Source organism: Columba livia, chromosome W, assembly GCF_036013475.1.
Source record: "Columba livia isolate bColLiv1 breed racing homer chromosome W, bColLiv1.pat.W.v2, whole genome shotgun sequence".
NCBI lineage: Eukaryota > Metazoa > Chordata > Aves > Columbiformes > Columbidae > Columba > Columba livia.
The window spans coordinates 12,105,714-12,119,751 of NC_088641.1; the positions used below are offsets into that span (position 1 = coordinate 12,105,714).

The 14,038-nt window shown below is 47.4% G+C and overlaps 1 pseudogene; it reads left to right on the top strand.

The window, feature by feature from the left end:
- The first annotated feature begins 474 nt into the window (after positions 1-474).
- Positions 475-12,361, top strand: LOC135577203 (synaptotagmin-4-like; annotated as a pseudogene).
- Positions 12,362-14,038: the final 1,677 nt, after the last annotated feature.

Consider the following 14,038-nt stretch of genomic DNA (forward strand, 5'->3'; position numbering starts at 1 on the left):
TGGTATATAACATGATAGTTGCCCTTGGTAAATCCCTCTGTAGTGCAGAGTCTTTAGTCTGAGCTTCAGAGAATTTCTCCACTGTTTGAGCCTCTACATATTGAACCTTCCACTGGAGTGAAACAATTTTACATGAAATATTCAGCTGCCATAGATACTACACTAGAGAAATGCTTGGAAGGAAGATGAGAAAGTAGGTCTTCATCCTTAGTGGATCACTCTAAGCACTGCATTCAGTTTGCATGTTTATTTTCTGACTCAGTACATCATTGCATTGGAAAAATGTCAACAGGTCCATTTTTTCCTTTAAAGAATGATGTGTAGGATATTCCTGCAAGAAATAAGAGCATAGGAAAGACTTGAACCTGGTTATGAATTTTCTGATGGAATGCTCTAACCTCTCATGTTCTAGAAGGAAATAAGACTTTCTAGATGCTTTTGTCTGGCACCTGCTCCATCAGACATGTCTGAAGAATGGATACAAGACAGGTGAGCAAGATGAGGAAATGAACTAGGTATTTGACTTCTTCACATACCAGGGCAAATTTTTTTGAGTATGGCCAGAAAATAAAACATTTTACAGGAAGTCCTTCTAATTGTTCTAAGGCTTCTTAAGATGTTCCAAATGTTCCCAGTCTTAACCATAAGTTCAGCAGGGATTTCAAAGTTTGAATTTTAGATTAAAGCTCATAAAACTGGAGTTATGTGCGGCACATAAATCCCTGTTTTGGCATAGTCCTCAGTCCTTATATTTTTTTACTTAAATAAAAAGCATAAAAGGCCTGTCTGTTAATTAAGGCTGAGATTTCTAAAGAAGTCTGAATGAATTAGATAAGAAATAAAAATTAATTTGAGCCTTCTAATACTGTAATACTTCTCTAAAATCTCAGCCTAATTCCCTAATGTGACAGATGCACTCAACCCCTGTGGGAATATAATGGAAGATTGGCCTAGAAGAATTGTAAATATGCTCAGGTGACTTCAGCTGGGATGTAGAAAAACACATATATCACACTAATTGTTGTTTAGCCTTGTGTGCTTCACAAGTAGATCCTCTGTGTTTAGATAACATAGGCCTGTGCAAGACTTAGAGGCACTTTAACATACTTGAATTTCCTGCTCTAATGCAGGCAAAGATCAAAGCAGTGTGGTGAACAGTGCCTGTGTGAATCCCTGATATACAGGCAGAACCAGCAGGCTTGTTCATCTTCTAGCAAGGACTGAGCTCTGCAGTGCCTGCATTCCTGCTTGTATACCTCTGCCCGGGTGCTTTTGCGGGGATCCCCCGGTTACAAGGTAATGAAAATAAATCTATTGTTTGCATTTCTTCTGTGATTTGTGGTTGTTCCTGCCACCTGCCTGTGTTGGTTCACACAACCCTCCCACCCACCAAACCAGCAGCACTTTGGTCCAGTCTCCAAAGGAGGTAAAGGCCTGAGCTGTAGCCAGGCCGAAGACTCCTTTTAGGAAACCCACAAGTAAGTAGAAAAGCACACTGAACATGGATAATTTGTGGGTGCAAGGAGTCTCATGCATACCTTTCCCACTGTATGCAATTTCCCTATGAGTCAACCACTTGATTCCATAAATATGGCAGCCTGGGTAAACCTACTTAGAGCTCTTTCTGCAAGACAAGCGTGGCTGTATGGTGATGATCTTTTACAAATCACAGGACGAGCCCAATTTAAGTTCTTTATTAATCATTTAGCTTAAGTAAGTGCATTTAAAATAAAATTAATCACTACACTAATAAGGTCATGTGATTTTTAATGTACTGTCTGCTTCACATTACTTAGTAAGTTAAATTTGCTGAAATCTTAAACTGTATGTTGTAATGTTCTGCTCATTTTCACCAAACTTGTATGTATTGAATTAAAACAAAGCAACTACAAACCATTAACACCACCTGCAAGATAAGGTCTGTTTTGTACTTTATTGAGCAAAACAAGATCCACTCAGACAAAATAACGCCTTCAAGGCCAGCATGAAGAGCCTATGGACTACCAACAATGTGGTTAAATAAAACAAGGGCCAGTCTGAGGTCAGTGAAAGAATCCAATGAGAATCAAGAAGACTCCAGACTCAAATATTACTATTGGACTGAATCACTGCATGAGGGGTGGGTAGTCTGTAAGGGTATAATTACCCAGGAACTTGACATGACATGTTGCTGCCTTGTAGCTGCTGAACTGTTTTACTTCTGTGAGAAATGCAGTTGTGATTCATGCTAATGTTTACAGATATAACCAAACAAGGCACGGGCTCTTAAGGAAATGAAAAGATAGTTAACTTTTATGTAAAAAGTTGTGGGATTTGTTCTGTACCATATGCACATGTGTATAGGAAAGGTGGGGGGGGAGTGACGTGAAGGAGAAGGTGACCTTCCCCGAGACTGCTGCCACGAGGGAAGAGGGGGGGAGCCGGGTAGAAAAGACCCCTCAGTAACAACCTGGAGTCTGCATGCGAGGGGGCTAGCACTGAGGAAGAAGGAACTCTTCAGCCACCAATCAGAGAGAGAGAAGACCCTAGAGACAACCAACCACGGACTCAGAGTGCAAGACGGACTAGCCAAGGGAATAAAAGGGGTTGGTCAGAAACTTAAGGTGTGCATGTTGGCAGAGCAGAGACTCCCCGCGCACCCAGCGCTGTTTGCTTGCCTCAATTCACCTATTAAATAAACCAGACACTTGTTTGGCAAATTATCGGAGTCTTGGTCATTTATCACACTTCCACAGCAGATCCTGTTTTCAACTTTCCAAGGTGGCCTTGAAATTCCTTCGGGCCTGGCTAGTTCAATAACAAATCTCCATCTAATAGAAACCCATCCACACAACAACACCTCTTTCCCATTTATGCAGCAGAATTAGAAACTGGGCTCCAAACATGGCTGCTATGATTCCTTCTGAATCCAGGAGTTAGATGCCAGGTTGTCACAGAGGCACCCCAAAGTCAGTTTTAGGTGGACAACAAGTTCCAAAACAGACTTTATTCTGGCCGGAAAAGTGCAGCCAATAAACAGACTATAAAGAGAGTTTATACAACTAGTTAGCACTCCAACAACATAAAATACAGGTTCAGATATCAGTTGAGGAGATTATTGGAGTGCAGCAAAATAAGAATAATGAGGATCCATAGCATGCATGCACACATTCACAAGAAACAAACCAGAGCCCTCTGACTCCAGGGTACCCACAAGAAATAATCACTCACCTGGGTTAGGCAAGGACTAACACTCGCCTGGTTAGGCAAGGACTTATTCAAGGATATATCCAGTCAATTACCACTCACCCAAACAAGGAGTTGAGGCACTCTCAATCCCGGGAAGTCTCCTTAGATGGCATCCCAGTCTAAGGGGAGGGCTCCAGTTCACAGACCCGCTGCTTCGAGAAGAGCACTTCAAAGGGGTCGGGTCAGATCTGGCTGTGGACATTACAACGTGGTCCAGAAGGTTCTCAGCTACTCTGGGCACCTACTCTGCTAATGACCCTGTCAACTGACTCATGGTCTCATTAAGGTGGTTGAAAAACTCAAGGAGGAGGTCGAGACACTAAGGTCCATCAGGGAGTGTGAAAAGGGGATAGACTGGTGGAGTAACTCCCTGACGTGCCACTCAGAAAGGCCTCAGGGGGATACCCCCCAAAAGGTGGCAGACCCCCTACCTTGTTGGGCAGAGGTGGAAGACCCAAGACAGCCCCTGCCCTGTCGCTGTCGCACAGAGGTAAGTGACCTAAAATATGAGGAGGATTGGAAGCGAGTTCCCATTCGGCGTCACGGGAAACCCCGCTCCCTACCTGCTTTACTTCCCCAGGTGCCCCTCCATATAACAAGTTTGAAGCCCTGGAGCTTGAAGAGCAGGTAGGTGAGGACACGGTGCAAGATCCGCCTACAGGGACATGTAGGAAGAGGCAGTTAACTCCACACCTCAAGACTGCCTCTGACAAGAAAGAAAGAAGGGTGATTGTACTAGGCGATTCCCTTCTGAGAGGGACGGAGGGCCCAATATGCAGAGTTGACCCTCATCATAGGGAAGTTTGTAGCCTACCCGGGGCCCAGATCAGGGATATCACCAGGGAACTCCCTGACTTGGTGCACCTGACAGACTACTACCCACTGCTGATCTTCCAGACAGGTGGGGAAGAGGCTGCATCCTGCAGTATGAGGGGAATAAAGAAAGACTTCAAGGCTCTGTGACGGATGGTGAAAGAGTCTGGAGCTCAAGTGATTTTCTTGTCACTCCTTCCATTTTTGGGTGACAACGTGGGATGGAATAGAAGAATTCAGTCCGTAAAATATTGGCTTCGAGACTGGTGCTACAGGCAGGGCTTCGGATTCCTTGATAACGGCTGGATTTATAGGACACCAGTCCACACAGTGATGCGTGGGAATGGTTTATCCCACAGGGGCAAATGGATGCTGGGTCAGGAATTAGCAGGGCTCATTTGGAGAGCTTTAAACTAGACTTGTAGGGGGATGGGGTTCTAGGTGGGCTTGCATCAGTGGGGCAGCATTCTAGACTTGATGGGGACTGGGAGGCCTCCCATCCCCCTAGGGTGGAATAAGTGTGCTCAGCTTGCTCCCTGAAATGCTTGTACACCAATGCACACAGCATGGGGAACAAGCAGGAGGAGCTAGAAACCTGTGTTCGGGCAGGAGATTACAATCTGGTGGCAATTACGGAGACATGGTGGGACAGCTCACATGACTGGAACGTGGTCATGGATGGCTATGTCCTCTTCAGGAAAGACAGGACAGGCAGGCGAGGTAGTGGAGTTGCTCTTTATGTGAGAGAGCAACTACAATGTATTGAGTACTGTCCGGGCACAGATGAGGAGCAAGTTGAGAGTGTATGGGTGAGAATTAAGGGGCAGGCTGGCAGGGGAGACACTGTTGTGGGTGTCTATTACAGACCACCAGATCAAGGGCAGGAAGCTGATGAGGCCTTCTACAGGCAGCTGAGAGCAGCCTCACAATCACAGGCCCTGGTTGTTGTGGGGGATTTCAACTTCCCTGATGTCTGCTGGAAGGACTACTCAGCCAGCCAGCCACAGTCCAGGAGGTTCCTCCAGTGCATTGAAGATAACTCTCTTATGCAAATGGTGGAGGAGCCAACCAGGAGAGGTGCACTGCTGGACCTCATCCTCACTAACAAGGAGGGTCTGGTTGAAGCGGTAAAGGTTGAAGGCTGCATTGGTTGCAACGACGATGAAATGGTGGAGATCAGGATCTTGTGCGGCAGGAACAGAGTAGCAAGCAGAATTGCAACCCTGGACTTCAGCAGGGCAAACTTTGGCCTTTTCAAGCAATTGCTAGGGGAAATCCCATGGGCAAGGCTGCTTGAAGGTAAAGGGGCCCGAGATAGTTAGTTAATATTCAGGGATTTCTTCTACCAAGCTCAAGATCAGAGCATCCCAACACATAGGAAGTCAAGGAAGGCAGCCAGGAGACCTGCGTGGCTAAACAGGGAACTGCTGGGTAAGCTCAGGTGGAAGAGGAGAGTTTACAGATCATGGAAGGAGGGGCTGGCCACTTGGGAAGAATATAAGGCTGTTGTCAGGGGATGTAGGGAGGCAAATAGGAAAGCTAAGGCCTCGTCAGAATTAAAGCTGGCACGAGGGGTCAAGGACAACAGAAAGAGCTTTTTCAAATATGTGGCAGATAAAACTAACACCAGAGGCAATGTAGGCCCACTGATGAATGAGGTGGATGCCCTGGTGACAGAAGATACAGAGAAGGCAGAGTTACTGAATGCCTTCTTTATTTCTGTCTACTCTTTCGGAGGCTGTCCTGAGGAGCCCTGTACCCCTGAGGCCCCAGAGGAAGTCAGGACGGTGCAAGAATTTGCCTTGGTTGGTGAGGACTGGGTTAAGTAACAATTAGGCAATCTGGACATCCATAAATCCATGGGCCCAGATGGGATGCACCCACGGGTGCTGAGGGAGCTGGCTGACATCATTGCTGGAAAACTCTCCATCATCTTTGCCAGGTCTTGGGAGACAGGAGAGGTGCCTGAGGACTGGAGGAAAGATAACGTCACCCAGGTCTTCAAAAAGGGCAAGAAGGAAGACCTGGGTAATTATAGACCGGTCAGCCCCACCTCCATCCCTGGGTAAGTGATGGAACAACTTATCCTTGGTGCCATCTCTAGGCATATCAAGGATAAGAGGGTCATTAGGGGCAGTCAGCATGACTTCACCAAGGGGAAGTTGTGGTTGACCAACCGCATAGCCTTTCATGAAGATATAACGAGGTGGATAGATGGTGGCAGGGCGGTGGATGTGGTCTGCCTTGACTTCGGTAAAGCATTTGACACAGTCTCCCACAGCATTCTCATAGCTAAACTAAGGAAGTGTGGTCTGGATGATCGGGTAGTGAGATGGACTGTGAAATGTCTGAAGGAAAGAAGCCAGAGAGTTGTGGTCAGTGGGGCAGAGTCCGGTTGGAGGCCTGTATCTAGTGGAGTGCCTCAGGGGTCGGTGCTGGGATCAGTACTCTTCAATATATTCATCAGTGACTTGGATGAGGGACTAGAGTGTACTATCAGCAAGTTTGCTGATGACACCAAGCTGGGAGGAGTGGCTGACACGCCAGAAGGTTGTGCTGCCATCCAGCGTGACCTGGACAGGCTAGAGAGCTGGGCGGGGAAAAATTTAATGAAATATAACAAGGGCAAACGTAGAGTCTTGCATCTGAGCAGGAACAACCCCAGTTCCAGTATAAGTTGGGGAATGATCCATTAGAGAGCAGTGTAGGGGAGAGGGACCTGGGGATCCTGGTGGACAGCAGGATGACCATGAGCCAGCATTGTGCCCTTGTGGCCAAGAGGGCCAATGGCATCCTGGGGTGGATTAGAAGGGGGGTGGTTAGTAGGTCGAGAGAGGTTCTCCTTCTGTACTCTGCCCTGGTGAGATCACACCTGGAATATTGTGTCCAGTTCTGGGCCCCTCAGTTCAAGAAGGACAGGGAACTGCTGGAGAGAGTCCAGCGTAGGGCAACCAAGATGATTCACAGTATCACAGTATCACAGTATGTTTGGGATTGGAAGGGACCTCAAAAGAACATCTAGTCCAGTCCCCCTGCTGGAGCAGGAACACCTAAGTGAGGTCGCACAGGAACATGTCCAGGCTGGTCTTGACTGTCTCCAGGGATGGAGACTCCACAGCCTCCCTGGGCAGCCTGTTCCAGTGCTCTGTCACCCTTACTGAGAAGTTTTTTCTCAAATTTAAGTGGAACCTCTTGTGTTCCAGCTTGGTCCCATTACCCCTTGTCCTATCATTGTTTGCCACCGAGAAGAGCCTGGCTCCATCCTCGTTGCACTCACCCTTTATATATTTATAAACATTAATAAGGTCACCCCTCAGTCACCCCTTCTCCAAACTAAAGAGACCCAGCTCCCTCAGCCTTTCCTCATAAGGGAGGTGCTCCACTCCCTTAATCATCTTGGTTGCCCTACTCTGGACTCTCTCCAGCAGTTCCTTGTCCTTCTTGAACTGAGGGGGCTGGCTTGAACTGAGTGGAGTGGTATAAACTCCAATTAAAGTTGGTTCTTTCAAGAGCAGTTATGGGATCAGACCATAAAAAATGAGTTAATTGAATGTACAAAGTATTCTAGGAAACATGTGAAAAGAAGATGATGTATCTGTAAGTATGCATATTTCAGAATCTGATTTATCTAACCAACAAAGCTCCATAAACTCAAAGCTGAAACCTTCTGAGAGATGGTATTACTCACAGACATATTAACTCAGAAAATACACACTGAGGGATGAGATATTAGAATAATTACTAATGTTTATTATTATTATTATTATTACTTTATTAAATATCACATGGAGTCCAAGGCATCGGTGCTTATGTACTTGATGCTGTTTATTTGATTTGCAGATGAAATTCCTACAGTGGTTAGGATCTTTAGTGCATTTGGTCTTGTCTTCTCTGTCTCCCTTTTTGCTTGGATCTGCTGCCAATATAAATCTTCAGCATCCAATAAGACCCCTCCATATAAGTTTGTCCATGTTCTGAAGGGGTTTGATATTTACCCTGAGTATCTCAACAGTAAGAAGAAGTTTGGAGCAGATGATAAAACTGAGGCAAAGAACAAAGCAGAGATGCCAAAGAATTCTCTTCATCTTGACCTGGAAAAGAGATATCTAAATGGCAGCTTCCATAAAACAATCTCTAAAATTCAGAGCTCTCCAGATCTTGAAAATTTTACTCCTAAACACTTTGCAGAAAGGAAGAAAGATTCAATATCCCCTGATAGTTTAAAATCCATCACTTCCCTGTTATCTGAAGATTAACAAGACAAGCTAGGAACTCTCTTTTTCTCCTTAAAGTACGACTTTGAGAAAAAGTAATTTGTAGTGAACATCAAAGAAGCACATGGGTTGCCAGCAATGGATAAGCAGTCAATGACTTCTGATTCCTACATAAAAATTACAATCCTGGCTGAGAAAAAGCACAAGGTGAAAACCAGAGTGCTGAGAAAAACCTTAAATCCAGCTTTCAATGAGACCTTCACATTTTATGGGATCCCCTATAGCCAAATTCAGGACTTAACGCTTAACTTTGCGATCTTGAGCTTTGACAGGTTTTCCAGAGATGATGTCATTTGAGAAGTCTTCATTCCCCTCACAGGAACTGAACTGTCAGAAGGAAGGCTGCTCATGGACAGAGATATCATCAAAAGAAATGTTAAGGTAACATATTATTTAAATTTTAGAAGTGTTTTACTAACATTAGCTATGATTCTTGTGTAATGCTGCTACCATCTTGGAAAGAAAAGGGAACAAACTCATCCTGCAAGTCATTGAGATGCTTTCATAACGGCAGTATGAGGAAGCAATCACACAAATGTAATAAAAGAACATGATAATGAGCATTTTGCAAGAAATTGCTAATGTCCTAAACTCTACTTGCCTATTCAGCTGGTTCAGCAGGTTTGAGTGGACCCATTTACATTAGGTCAAGAGGCCTCAATCCTCAATTTGCTTTAAAAGGAAAAAATGCAAAGATTTATATATTATTCCCCTTCTTCTCCCCTCCTTTTCTGCTTGAAATAATTCTTTCTTAAAGCTTATTGAAGTCAATGTAAATGTCTCACTTCAACTACATAGGTTTTACAGCACATTCTTAAAGAATGCAGTGCAACGATGAGGAACAACGCATACAGACGCAGACAGAGATGCAGACACAAGGTTCTTGTCAGCAGTGAGAGCAGAGCCAGGCAGAGCTGAGGAGAGCTGATTTTTATTAACAGTTCCCAATTTATAGGTTTACAGATACAGGGCTGGACCAAGAGGTTAGACAGGGTGTTTTTTCAAACAATGTTATCCCAAACACACCACACTCATGTTGTGACTGTTTTCAGTCACGTTCCCATGCATATCTTGTGAGCAGCATTCTGACCCACTCATTCACACACCCAGGCCCAACGTTCACACATCATACATACGGGGCTGGTTTTCCAACTCAAGAGGCAGTTGACCTGGACAGGCTGGAGAGTTGGGCAGGGAAAAATTTAATTAAATATAACAAGGGCAAGTGTGGAGTCTTGCATCTGGGTAGGAAAAACCCCAGGTTCCAGTATAAGTTGGGGAATGACCTATTAGAGAGCAGTGTAGGGGAAAGGGACCTGGGGATCCTGGTGGACAGCAGGATGACCATGAGCCAGCACTGTGCCCTTGTGGCCAAGAAGGCCAGTGGCATCCTGGGGTGTATTAGAAGGGGGGTGGTCGAGAGAGATTCTCCTTCTCCTCTACTCTGCCCTGGTGAGACCTCATCTGGAATATTGTGTCCAGTTCTGGGCCCCTCAGTTCAAGAAGGACATGGAACTGCTGGAGAGAGTCCAGCGTAGGGCAACCAAGATGATGAAGGGAGTGGAGCATCTCCCTTATGAGGAAAGGCTGAGGGAGCTGGGGCTCTTGAGCTTGGAGAAGAGGAGACTGAGGGGTGACCTCATTAATGTTTACAGATATATAAAGGGTGAGTGTCACGAGGATGGAGCCAGGCTCTTCTCGGTGACAACAAATGATAGGACAAGGGGTAATGGGTTCAAACTAGAACACAAAAGGTTCCACTTAAATTTGAGAAGAAACTTCTTCTCAGTGAGGGTGACAGAACACTGGAACAGGCTTCCCAGGGAGGTTGTAGAGTCTCCTACTCTGGAGGCATTCAAGACCTTCCTGGACTCCTTCCTGTGTAACCTCATCTAAGTGTTCGTGCTCCGGCAGGGGGATTGGACTAGATGATCTTTCGAGGTCCCTTCCAATCCCTCACATTCTGTGACTGTGTGATTCTGTGATTCTGTGATTCAAGATATCGTTCTCACTGGCCTGGGCTATCACTCCTTAAACTCATAAAAAACATAATTCTACATAACCTGATCGGAGATAGCCCAGCGAGAGTCGGAGCCGGCGGGGTTCAGCCGACCACGAGGTTCAGCCGAGATTAGGAAGCTCAGAGGGAAACGCACAGGGACAGCGTGATTCCCGGCGAGTCCCGATCCCCAAAGCCCCGGCAGCCATTGCGAGAGTGGCTGACGTGGCGGGGGGCGTGCCTACAGTGACGGTGACCACACCCTCTCCCCTTGTCTTGAAAAAGCCTTTGGGAGGGCAGTGACCGGTCGCTGGCCACCAGGTGTAGGGAGGAGCAACCAGGTTGCATAGCAGGTGACTCCCACCCACACTGTGCTGCAGCAACGGGGGTGGTAGCTTGTGCAGCAGGGTGCAGAGAGCACTTGTCGCTTGTCAGCCCCTCTAACTTATTGCCAGCATCCCAGACTGCTGATGACCATGGTCGCCTCCAGAAGGAGAGCTTGTCTGAAACAGAGTGTGGCTACGCAGACTGAGGAGGTTCTGTCCCGAACAGTGGCTGTTCAGGTCTCCGGCTGCAGGGAGTGCCAGAGCCTGCTGCTGCCGGGAGAGGGAGGCCAGCACTCCACCTGTGTGAGGTGTGAGCAGGTGCAAGACCTGCTCGACATGGTTGTGAAACTTAAGGAGGAGGTTGAGACACTGAGGACCATCAGGGAGTGCGAAAGGGAGATCGACTGGTGGAGTAACACCCTGATGTGCCAGTCGGAAAGGTCCCAGGGAGGTACCCCCCAAAAGGAGATGGACCTCCTGCCCTCTCGGACAGAGGCGGAAGTCCTGAGACGGCCCCACCCTTGTCGCTGTCGGGCAGAGGTAGGGGACCTAAAAGACGACGAGGGTTGGAAGTGTATTCCGGTTCGGCATCACGGGCAGCCCCCCTCCCTGCCTGCTTTGTCTCCCCAGGTGCCCCTCCGTAATAGGTTTGTGGCCCTGGATCTTGAAGAAGAGGTAGGTGAGGAGGTGGTACCAAGCCTGCCTACAAGATCACATAGGAAGAGGCGGTTGACTTCACAACTTAAGACTGCCTCTGATAAGAAAGAAAGAAGGGTGATTGTAATAGGAAATTCCCTTCTGAAAGGAACAGAGGGCCCAATATGCAGAGTTGACCCTCATCTTAGGGAAGTTTGTAGTCTACCTGGAGCCCGGATCAAGGATATTGCTAGAGAGCTCCCCAAACTGGTGCACCCGACAGACTACTACCCGCTGCTGGTCTTCCAGACAGATGGAGAGGAAGCTGCTTCCTGTAGTCTGAGGGGAATGAAGAATGATTTCAAGGTCTTAGGAAGGATGGTGAAAGACTCAGGGGCTCAAGTGATCTTCTCTTCACTCCTTCCATCTTCTAGTGACGATGTGGGATGGAATAGGAAAATTCAGTCTCTTAATGGTTGGCTCCAAGACTGGTGCTACAGGCAGGGCTTTGGATTTTTTTGTAATGATTGGTTTTATAAGACACCAGTCCGGACAGTGTCAAGCGGGAAAGGTTTATCCCGCAGGGGCAAAAGGATGCTGGGGCAGGAATTAGCTGGACTCATCTGGAGAGCTTTAAACTAGGCTCGAAGGGGGATGGGGCTATAGCTGGGCTTGTCCAGGTGGGGCAGCATTCTAAAAATGATGAGGACCGGGTGGCCTCCTGTGCCCCTAGGGAGAAATTGGTGTGCTCTGCTTGCTCCCTGAAATGCCTGTACACCAATGCGCGCAGCATGGGGAATAAGCAGGAGGAGTTAGAATCCTATGTTCGGTCGGGAGATTATGATCTGGTGGCAATTACGGAAACATGGTGGGACAGTTCACATGACTGGAACGTGGTCATGGATGGCTATGCCCTTTTCAGGAAAGACAGGCCAGCCAGACGTGGTGGTGGAGTTGCTCTCTATGTGAGAGAGCAACTACAATGTACTAAATTCTGCCCAGGAGTGGATGACGAGCGAGTTGAGAGTGTATGGGTCAGGATCAAGGGGCAGGCTGGCAGGGGTGACACTGTTGTGGGCGTCTGTTACAGGCCACCAGATCAGGCTGAGGAAGTTGATGAGGCCTTCTGTGGGCAGTTGAGAGTGGCCTCACAGTCACAGGCCCTGATTGTTGTGGGGGATTTTAACTTCCCTGATGTTTGCTGGAAGGACCATTCAGCTAGCCAGCCACAGTCCAGGAGATTCCTCCAGTGCATTGATGATAACTTCCTCATGCAGATGGTGGAGGAGCCGACTAGGAGAGGTGCACTGCTGGATCTCATCCTCACTAACAAGGAGGGTCTGGTCGAAGCAGTAAAGGTTGAGGGCTGCCTGTGTTGCAGTGACCACAAGTTGGTGGAGTTCAGCATCTTGGGTGGCAGGAACAGAAGAGCAAGCAGAATTGCAACCCTGGACTTCAGCAGGACTAACTTTGGCCTTTTCAAGGAATTGCTGGGGGAAATCCCATGGGCAAGACTGCTTGAAGGTAAAGGGGCCCAAGATAGCTGGATTGCATTCAGAGATTGCTTCTTCCACGCTCAGGATCAGAGCATCCCCACACGAAGGAAGTCAAGGAAGGGAGCCAGGAGGCCTGCGTGGTTGAATAGGGATCTGTTGGGTATGCTCAAGCAGAAGAGGAGAGTTTACAGGTCGTGGAAGCAGGGGCTGGCCACTTGGGAAGAATATAAGGCTGCTGTTAGAGGATGTAGGAAGGCAGCTAGGAGAGTCAAGGCTTCCTTAGAATTACAGCTGGTGAGAGGGGTCAAGGACAGCAAAAAGAACTTTTTCAAATACATAGCAGATAAAACTAATACCAGAGGCAATGTAGGCCCACTGATGGATGGGGTAGGTGCTCTGGTGGCAGAAGATACAGAGAAGGCAGAGTTAGTGAATGCCTTCTTTGTCTCTGTCTACTCTGCCGGAGGCTGTCCTGGGGAGCCCTGTACCCCTGAGACCCCGGATGAAGCCAGGTCAATGGAGGAGTTTGCTTTAGTTGATGAGGACTGGGTTAGGGAGCAATTAAATAGTCTGGACATCCATAAATCCATGGGTCCAGATGGGATGCATCCGCGGGTGCTGAGGGAGCTGGCTGAAGTCATTGCTGGACCGCTCTCCATCATCTTTGCCAAGTCTTGGGAAACGGGGGAGGTGCCCGAGGATTGGAGGAAAGCAAATGTCACTCTAGTCTTCAAAAAGGGCAAGAAGGAGGACCCGGGTAATTATAGACCGGTCAGCCTCACCTCCGTCCCTGGGAAAGTAATGGAACAGCTTATCCTTGGTGCCATCTCAAGGCATATCAAGGATAAGAGGGTTATTAGGGGCAGTCAGCATGGCTTTACCAAGGGGAAGTCATGCTTGACCAACCTCATAGCCTTTTATGAGAATGTAACAAGATGGATGGATGATGGCAGAGCAGTGGACATCAGTAAAGCCTTTGACACAGTCTCCCACAGCATCCTCACAGCTAAGTTGAGGAGGTGTGGTCTAGACAATAGAGTAGTGAGGTGAGTTGCAAACTGGCTTAAGGAGAGAAGCCAGAGAGTGGTAGTCAATGGTGCGGAGTCTAGTTGGAGGCCAGTATCTAGTGGAGTGCCTCAGGGGTCAGTACTGGGGCCAATATTATTCAATATATTCATTAACGATTTAGACGAGGGAATAGAGTGTACTATCAGCAAGTTTGCTGATGACACTAAGCTGGGAGGGGTGGCTGACATGCCAGAAGGC